The following is a 10637-nucleotide window of genomic DNA, read 5'->3' on the forward strand; positions in this document are numbered from 1 at the left end:
TTCACCATGTTGACCAGGATGGTCTCGATCTCTTGACCTCGTGATCCACCCGCGTAGGCCCCCCAAAGTGCTGGGATTACAGGCTTGAGCCACCGCGCCCGGCTGAGGGCAGGGATTTTTATCTGGTTTGTTCATCGCTGATCCAGTGCTGACATACGGTAAACTTACAAGTATTTATTAAATAAATGGAATATATGAATTAATAGTTGTCTGGTAAAGACATAATTTTTCCTTATATATGTAAACATGGATAAATAAATATATACATCTGTAAATATACGCATTATAGATGTACGTAGTATCTCTCTCTTTTTACCAGATAGGATCTCTCTTTTACCCAGGCTGGAGTGCAGTGCTATGATCTTGGCTCACTGTAGTTTCCACCTCCTGGGCTCAGGTGATCTTCCTACTTCAGCCGCCTGAGTAGCTGGGGCCACAAGTGTACGCCACTATGGCTAGCTATTTGCTTTTGCGTTTTTAGTAGAGATGGGGTTTCATGATGTTGCCCAGGTTGCTCTCAAATTCCTGAGTAATCTGCCTGTATTGGCCTCTCAAAGTGCTGGGATTACAGGTGTGACCCCTGTACCCAGCCAACAAATTTTTGTTTAAACATTACATATGGCATATAGTTTTTTAGACTGGCAACTTATGTTTGTTAAGAAATGGAGTTTTACAATTCTACTCTAGCTGTGCAGTCCTGGGAAAGAGGTTTTTTTTTGTGTGTGTTGTCCTGTGTGCCATTTTCTCACTCAGAAAGAAAAAGAAATTAACTGAGCATAAAACTTAAGTGTGATAAACTTGTATGTGGCAATACATGTATACAATCATATAGGGAACATGTTAAAGTGCTAAAAAATAAGAAAGTAGTTTCTTTATTGTTATCTTCCAGTCTGTTGCTAGCTCAGTAGCTAGAAGATGGAGGTTTAGGACATAAAATATGAGAAAGTAATTTATGAATGACAATCTAGATGAAGTTGTAATTTTAGTTAATTTGCCATTCTCTCACTTTTGCCACCATATTTCTGTGGTTGAGCTTGCATGATGGTGTGCATAGTGATCAATTACTCTTACGTGATAGGAATTCCTTCTCCTGGATGGAATATAGACAAGCACAGAACAGACACCTTGTCTTGAAGATCTTTAAATTCCTGGAATCCAGCCCACAGTCAGGTAAATAGCAGAGATTCAACACAGGTTTTGAGCGTCAGTGAATAAATGAGTGAGCATTTTTTACATGATTTTTGTGTTTATGTGCTTTTTTTTGTAGATGGTTTTAATAACTTAGTTCAAAACCATTCATACGTGTGTGTATATATGTATACAACTCTCTTTTTATACACAGACACACACACACACACATATACACACACACAAATAGAATAAGTATAAACATAGCTTTCTTTGCTAAGTATAAACATAGCATCATCTCATGATGATGAGTGGTTGTTATTATCTTGTTTGTAATTGCATATATTTTCTTACCATATTTAAAGTTTATTTTATTTTAAAATACTTAATTAAAAATAAAGATTGAATATATTCAAGGCATACAAGTTTATAGCAATCAAATTAACACATCCATCACCACCCATGTTGTATATTAGGTTCTCTGAACTTACCTTATAACTGAAAGTTCATACTCAACATTTCCCCATTTCTGTCACTGCCAAGCTCCTGACAATTAACATTCTACTTCTTGCTACTTGAGTTTGGTTTTTTTAGAGTCCACATATAAGTGCAATCATACAGTATTTGTCTTTCTGTGTCAGGCTGATTTACTTTAGCATAATGTCCTCCAGGCTCATCCAAATTGTCACAAATGCTAGGATTTCCTTCTTTATTTATGGCTGAGTAAATTCTACTGTATATATGTACCACAATTTCTTTATCTTTCATTCATTGGTGAATACTTGGGTTGACTTCATATCTTGGCTATTGTGATTAATGTAATGAACTGAAGTTATTTTCCTATTTCTTTGCAAAAAAAAAAAAAGTGTATTGCACCATTGGTCAGGAAATATGTAATAAATGCATTTTTGAAAAGAAAAAAATTTTATAGGTGCTTGATGATGTTTTTGACAATAAAGAGCTGAGTTACTTTGTTTGTATATGAGTTTTAAAGATCATAGCTTTAGAATATGTTTTAAAATAAAATAAATAAAAATACTATTTTAAAAGAGTATTTATCCATGTATGTATAGAGGAGAAAAAAAATTAAAATGGAAGAAAATTTAAAGATAAGCTAAGATATGTATCATATAATATGGAGTTAAAACCTTAGGATATAAATTCTGGGAAAAATGTATACATAATACACAAAAATATTAATATTAATGCTATTTATTTCTGAATATTGAAGTTACAAATATTTATTTTTTCTCTGTACTCTTATTTTTCAAAATTATATATAAGCACACAATTGCTATTACAACCTGAAAAATTATTTGTAGAGCTTATTACTTTTTACTAAAGAATGTCTTTCAGAAATATACATTTGAACTTTGCTTTGATTACTATTTAGTAAAATATTAATAAGCAGAATTTTGCAATTTGTTAAAGTGAAAAAAATGTACTTTCAGAAAACAAAACAAAATAACCAAGACATTCTTCCATTGGTAAATAGATAAATTGTGGTACATCCAGACAAATGAATATTATTCAATGCTAAAAAGAAATGAGTTATCAGTCTGTGAAAAGACATGGAGGAACCTTAAATGCATATTGCTAAGTGAATGAATCCAATATGAGTCTGAGGTTGCAGAGAGGAAGTGATGAATGAGCAGTTAAAGTATTCTATGTAATATTATAATGGTGTGTGGACGTTACTCTACCTTTGTCAAAACCTCTAGAATGTACATCATCAAGAATGACCACGAATGTAAACTATGGGCTTTGGGTGATAATGACATGTCAATGTTGGCTCATTGATAGTAACAAATGTACCCCTCTAGGGGAGACTGTGCATGTGTAGGGAGAAGGAAGCATATGAGAACATTCTGTATTTTCTGCTGGATTTTGCTGTAAACCTAAAGCTTCTCTAAAACATAAAGTAAGATTTAAAAAAAAAATCAGTGAATCATATTTAGTATTCCTACTTTCAATGAATTATATTTGGGGATTTCTTCTGGAATTTTTGTTTGCTTTTGCTTTTAACTTGCTTTGAAAAATGCTGCATTGAGAAAGCATTTCACAGTTGCTTCTTAAATATTCAAGAATGTGTTCCTCCCCTCAGCTAAGATATTTGACCTTCAGCCTCTTTGTGTTAGAATATAAGAATGGAAAGTGTAATCGTCCCAAGGAATCAAGTAAACATCTTATTAGAAAATCTGTTGAAAAAATTTTGGCACAAGTTGGTGTTCTGGGTGTGTTTGAAATACATGTAAGGAATGGCTCATATATAAACTTTGTCCATGTATGATGGGCTAAATTTGGTATCAGAATAGGTTTTGAGAAATATATATATATATATACACACATATATATATATATTTAGCATCTATTCATCCTATTTCTGGTGATGACATGCTGATTTTACTCTGGAGAGGCTGCCCATTGCTTTATTTTCAGCCCGTGTGGGACTCCACTCCGAAGATCAGGCCCACAGAAAGTGACTCATACCCATTCTAATCAGAGCACCCACAGTGACTGGCTCACAAATGGGCTCAATGAGTGCTCAGAACAAGGAATTTCTTAAGTGACTAGAATGAGGTGGAGAGGTAGAGGGAGAGAGAGTGTGTGTGTGTGTGTGTGTGTGTGTGTGTCTGTGTGTGTGTTTTGCAAAGTGAGCATGAATTCCAGAGCCTCGTTGCTTAGGCTTGAATTCCAGTTCTCCACTTCCACCACCAACCAGCTAGGTAAACTTGGAAAAGTCACTCTTCCTCTCTGGGCCTCAGGTCTCAGTCTCTTTCCTGTAAGATGGCGTCATGGATACCACCTACCTCATGGGGAGGTTCTTATGAGGATTGAATAAGTTAACTTTTGTGCAGCGTGGTATGGTGTTTGTCTCAACATTTTCACTTAGACACGTAACAGGCATCTTAAGCTCAACATACCCCAGATGAATTCTCCTCTCACAGTCTTTCTCTACTCAGTAAATAACAACTCCATCCTTAAAGTTGCTCAAGCCAAAAATCATGGAGTTGTCTCTGACCGCTCTCATTATCTCTTTACCCCATCGACAAATCTTGTCTGCTGTACCTTTAAAATATATTCAGAATTTAATTGCATCTGCTGATGCCAACCCAGTTCAAGGCACCATCATCCCTTGTCTGGATTATGGCACCATAGCTTCCAAAATGACCTTATTGTTTCTGTCCCCACCTCACTTCCGTTTCCGCTCAACACACAGCCAGAGTGAGCCTGACAAAACATGTCAGGAGATGTCACTTTTCTGCGCTAGTGTTTAGCTATCTCTGGGTCCCCAACGCACACACAATTAATTACACCTCGATTTTCATCTCCCACTTATTCTCTCTTTATTCTTCCTGTACCATGGACCTGTTACTTGACCTCTGCTGTTCTCTGAACACACCAGACTTGCTTCTGCCTTAGGGCCTTTGTAATTGCTCTTCTCGGTCTGGAGCCCTGTTTCCCCAGATTTCACCTCCCCGTATGCAGACTTTTACCCAAGTGCCACCCTCTGTGTGAGACCTTCCTTGGTCCTTTATCCAAAATTGCAGCCCTCCCCACAGTCCTTATCCTGTTCCTTGCTGAGTTCCCTTCTTAGCCCTCATCACCACCTCACATATGCTATGGTTTACTTATCTTGCCTATTATACATCTATTCCACTTTAAAATATAAACTTCTGGGGACTGAATTTGCTTGACTGCTATAAACCCAGAACCTAAAACAGCTCAGTAAATATTTAATGCATGAATGGATGAATATGGGGATGTAAGTAAAAAGAATTGCATTGAAGTATGATACTCATCAACAAATAGTTATGCAGTGCCCTCTAAGCACCAGGGACTTGCTAGCCACTGAGGATGCACCTGAGACTAAGATTGTTTGGTTTCCTTCTACAGTCTAATAGGGGATGGAGGTGGGGTGGCAAAATTTTCCGAAAAAATCAGAAAGTATAGAATGCGTATGGTTATCCATGATACGAGCTTGTAATTCAGATGTGAAGGCCTGTAAAACATGTCTCACATTTGGAGTGTCTAAGCTGTTACCTGAAGGTTAAGGAATAGTAGCTGGGTGAAAGAGATGGGGCAGTGGGAGAGCCAAAAAGTCACCAGATCTGTTAAGCTGTAGTCAGACCTAAGGGAGGATGTGGCTGAGAAGTTGACTTCTCATGAACTCCTATCTTTACTCCTATTTTACTTAAATGAATATATATATATATATTTTCCACTGAAAAAAAATATATTTTCCATGAATATGTATACGTATTTTTTTCCATTTAAGTAAAGATATATTTTTCTATATTATTCTTTCTACTTCACTGTGTACACACGATTCCTGCCGGGCCATATCTCCTCTTCCAAACCACCAGAGCCCAGACTCCAATACCAGCTTTCCACCCCCACTAGCCCTTTAAGCCTGAGCATCTCATGTAATCTCCCTGTGGCTCAGCCTTGCTGCAAGAACATGGGAGTGTATACCTGGGAAAGCCTCTAGACATGGGGGTGCCGTCTGTTTTCGGTTCCCCCACTAGAAGGTCAGCTCCATGCCAACAGGGCAATTGCTTGCCTTTGTTCACCAGAAATACCAAGTTCTCTGTCCCTAGCACCAGAGCCATGCCCAGTATGTGGCTGGCACTCAAGCAATGCCTGCAGAATAAACAACTGCCTCTCCCATGGTTCAAACTCAGCAACAACAGGCTGGACATTCACCAGCAGATCCAGATTCTTCATCGGATTCACCAGCTAAAACCATCTGTCAGCCAGCCAACAGCATCTTTTGCTCATTTGCTGAGGAATAAGGCACAATGTTAAAGGAAGAAAAAGGAGATGCTACAATTCATTACCTAATTCTTGTTTTTTTCTTTCAACAATAATTGCTAACATTTTTGAGCTTCAGTCTTTTGTGAACAATACCCTCACAACACTGCCATCATGTAAACATGTGATGATTTTCATATTGTAAATGTGAAAACAAAGACTTAGAGTTGACAGACCAGTCTGTTCTCAAAGGGGATTTAGGGTGTATAGCGGGAACTTCTGGAAACATGCTCTTGGGTGCAGGTCTGTGGCAGCTGTCAGGAGACCTTTGTTTTTTTTTCCCCAAGCTAAACTGTATTTAGCTTTGTTAGAGATACTGTCCATCAACAGTCATGGTATTTCAGCAGGACATGGCTAGACAATCATAAACAGTATACGACAACTTTCAAACTTTCTTCCTCCATAAACTACCAAAAATCAGGAAGCAACTGTAAAACCCATGAAGTCTTTGACTGACGTTCTGAACAGGGAAAGTTTAGATTGACAATTGACATTTCACATTTGCATGCTGTCTAACAGCTTTTCACGGGCCAACTCTGACTTTCAGGAAGTGAAATAAAAATGGCAGAATTTATCTGAAGATCCACAATCTAGAATCAGAACTGCTGCTCCTTTGAGGGGCACCATCTCAGAGGCCTCACTGGAAAGTCCAGATTGCCTGACACACTGGTAACCATTATTGGGGGTCAGGTCCCCATAGGTGTCTGGGTTTATGGGAGTTAAGGCTACGCTGAAAGATGGAAAGGAAGAAGACGTAAAAATGAATGAATTTGTTTTTTCATACCATAGGACTTTTGTGCCAAGGTGTCCATGTGGTCAAAGTCAGGGAATCCCTCCTCTTGGGAACCAAGAGGAAGTCTTTCCAAACTAGAAGGGGGCTGGGCATGGTGGCTCATGCCTATAATCCCAACACTTTGGGAGGCCGAGGTGGGCAGATCACTTGAGGTCAGGAGCTCGAGATCAGCCTGACCAACATGGTGGAACTCCGTCTCTACTAAAAATGTAACAGAAAAGAAAATCTTTGGGAACTAGGGCTAGGTAAAGATTTCTTAAACTTGATGCCAAAAGTGTAAAAAAAAAAAAAAAAAAAAAAATTAAAAACTTGAAGGGAAAGGTGTTTTCCCCACATCAGTCCAGTTTCAGAGACAGTCTATTAGTGACATATGCCCCTTCCTCCAAAAACAACAATAAAGTGTTCTGCGTAGTAACAACGTAGCTTTAAAAAGAGTAAAACAAAATTCTGATTTTTATAGAACTTGATAAAAAGTAGTATTTCAAATTGTACAGCCACCAGAAGTACACAGTTTTCAAAAATGCACACACTCCCCTCGGCAACCCCAGCAGCTTCAGCTTCCTGTACCTGGTCTGTTGAAGCATCTCCCTTTTCGGCAGGGTTATCCCCTCCTTGCCAGCATCAGATTTTCCCTTTTTTCCCTTTGGGTACCTTCTCTCCCTTCTCTGCAAGTGCTTTTTCAGGCTTCGGCTCTGGCTTTGGAGGGGCAGGGTTAGCAGACAACTTGCAGATCTGCTATGCGGTTCATCCTTCACCTTGGTCTTATCTCCTTTAGCACCCCTTTCAGCCATTCTCTCAGGCATGCTGGCACCGGCGATGGGACGTAGGAACTGGGTGCGGGATGCAGCAGCCTGTGGACTTTGGTTGGTCCAGGGATTGTTCTCGCCTTTTCTTCACACTGCTCCTCTCACAAGGTTTTGAGTGTCACCAGGAAGCTCAGAGTTGATCTGTTTTCTTTAGGGAGGTCTTTGTCTTCTCAGTATGTTTTGTGTTTCCTCAAGTCAAGATACCATCACGAAAAGAAGAATGGATAAAGGCTGAATATCAAAAACAAAAGAAAAGCATGTGCGTTGATGCCACACAGATCACACCTGTGACCTACTTCTTTCTAACAGATTCATGTAAGACAGCTGCATGATTTCTCCTCCCACACCCTAAACCAAGCAAGGCTGCAGCTTGTATTACTACTCTTTCTGTATTTTTTTTTTATTTAATTTTGAGACAGAGTTTTGCTCTTCTTGCCCAGGCTGGAGTGCAGTGGCGCAATACAGGTGCACCACCTCACCCAGCTAATTTTTGTATTTTTAGTAGAGACAGGGTTTCACCATGTTGGTCAGGATGGTCTCAATCTCTTGGCCTTATGATCTGCCTGCCTCGGTCTCCCAAAGTGCTGGGATTACAGGTGTGAGCCACCACGCCTGGCCCTCTTTCTGTATTTTTAATGAAATAAGAATAAATAGAACTTGGCAAGATGCCTCAAAATGCTTTTAATTCACTTGGGCTCCTCCTTTCCTTCTAGACTTCCTTGTTTATTTCATCAGAGTAAAGATAGGGGTTCATGAGAAGTCAACTTCTCAGCCACATCCTTCCTTAAGTCTGACCGCAGCTCAACAGATCTCACTGTTTAGCTCTCCCACTGCCCCACCTCCTTCACCCAGTCACTACTCCTTGACCTTCAGATGACAGCTTAGACACTCCAAATCCAAGGCATCTTTTACAGGCCTTCATGTCTGGATTACAAGCTCGTATCATGGATAATCATATGCATCCTATACTTTCTGATTCTTGGGAACAGTTTTGCCACCTCACCTCCATCCGCTACTAGACTGTAGAAGGAAACCAATCTTTGTCCCAGGTACGTCCTTAGGTCCCTGGTGCTTAGAGGGCACTGCACAACTATTTGTTGATGAGTATCACACTTTAATGCAATTCTTTTTTTACTTCCATCCCCTTATTTATCCATTCATACACTAAATATTTACTGAGTACCATGCACTGTTTTAGGTACTGGGTATACAGCAGTTAAGCAAATTCAGTCCCCAGAAGCTTATATTTTAAAGGGGAATAGACATATAATAGACAAGATAACTAAACTATAGCACATGTGAGGTGGTGATGAGGGCTAAGAAAGGAACTCAGCAGGGAGCAGGACAAGGACTGGGGGGAGGGTTGCAATTTTGGATAAAGGGCCAGTCAAGGTCTCACTCAATATTCAATACCTGGACTAAAATATGAAAAGAAAATACATATTTCATTATATATTTTCATTATATATATATAATGAATATAATATTTTGTAATCATTTTTAAAGCTATCAAAGATTAGATGAAAAAGGAAAGATACCACCAAAATGTTAATGGTAGTTGGGCTATGAGGGGGAGCATTTTTCTTCTTTTCTCTATTTCCACTTTTTAAAATGTTTTTGTTTTGTTTTGTTTTGTTTTTTTAGACAGTCTCCGTCTGTCACCCAGCTGAAGTGCAGTGGGGCAGTTTCAGTTTATTGCAACCCCCACCTCCTAAACTCAAGTGATTCTCCTGCTTCAGCCTCCCGAGTAGCTGGGGTTATAGCTAACTTTTGTATTTTCAGTAGAGTCGTGATTTCACCATGTGGGCCAGGCTAGTCCCCAACTCTTGACCTCAAGTGATCTACCCGCCTCAGCCTCTCAAAGTGCTGGGATTACAGGCGTGAGCCACCAAGCATGGCTAAAATGTGATTTTTTTTTAATTGAATGATTTAAAAATTTCTAACGAAGTTGGCCAAAGAAAGAACACGTGTAATTTTTATTCTAGAACCAGTGTATTTACTAACCAGCTCTGTGGTCTGGAGATAGTCATGCCTCTTGTCCCCAGGTGTCCCCAAATCCACCCTGTTGTTCTCCCTAAAGTTACACTTAAATGCTGTTCCTCCTTTTTGCAAACCTTGCTTGCCCTTCAGCAGCGTGCTGTAGTGTCACTGTCTTTTCAAAGCCTTCCTAAAAACTACTCCAATTCATTGTGATTCCCCCTGTTTGATACATCAACACTAGAATATTAGTGCTTATTTCTTGAATACTTTCTAGGGGCCAGGCATTCAGCTAAGTTCTCTATATACATTACCTGATTCAACTCTCAAAGGATTCAATGACAACGCCCACAGATATTTTTCAGCCTGTTCGACAGATGAGGAACTTGTCCTTCAGAGAATCTTTATTATTTGACCAAATAGTAAAGCCCACCCCTGCCCACCTGACCACAAAGTGCTCTTAAGTGCTGTGCTGCACTGGGATTCCTCAAGACCCATTTATTTCTGTGCCCTCAATACTCAACACAGTACCTGGCCCATGGTGGTGGGTCCTTAATATTTGTGGCATGAACGAATGTCAGAATATGCTGTTTTTCAAGCCTCAGTGCAGTATAACTACGCACAAATAAGTCTGCACTAACGATATTATCATATGTTGAGTGTCTAGCCTGTTCTAGGTGTGTATATTATCTCAATTAATCCCCACTGCAACCTGATGAGTAGACAATACACTGTACCCATTTTACAGATGAGAAAGTAGAAATTCCAAAATGTTAGTAACTTGCCCCAAATCATATCACAGCAACAGGGTGTAGTAGGAAGATCTGGGTAGTTTCTTGTGCAATTCTTTTCTTCTACCCTTCAAATATACCAGAGTATTAGACGTTTGTAGCCAAGCATCTTACCTGAAGAAAGATAAAGTGAAAAATGAGAATATTCACAACGAAGTGATGTAGCAGAAGTAAAGGGCTATAGATTTTCTTTAGGTTTTATTCACTCAGGAGTTTATTACATTTCACAGGAAGAGGAACTAAAATCTGAAGTTGCCCCAAATCCCTGATGATTAATAATCAGAAATGAAGACAAACAAACTTGAAACTGTAACTGTGTGAGTGTTG

General features: G+C 39.2%; 1 pseudogene; it reads right to left on the bottom strand.

Moving 5' to 3' along the window:
- Positions 1-7021: 7021 nt before the first annotated feature.
- Positions 7022-8022, bottom strand: LOC108282734 (annotated as a pseudogene).
- Positions 8023-10637: the final 2615 nt, after the last annotated feature.

The sequence above is a fragment of the Cebus imitator genome, unplaced genomic scaffold (assembly GCF_001604975.1).
Source record: "Cebus imitator isolate Cc_AM_T3 unplaced genomic scaffold, Cebus_imitator-1.0 Scaffold249, whole genome shotgun sequence".
In the NCBI taxonomy this organism is placed as follows: domain Eukaryota; kingdom Metazoa; phylum Chordata; class Mammalia; order Primates; family Cebidae; genus Cebus; species Cebus imitator.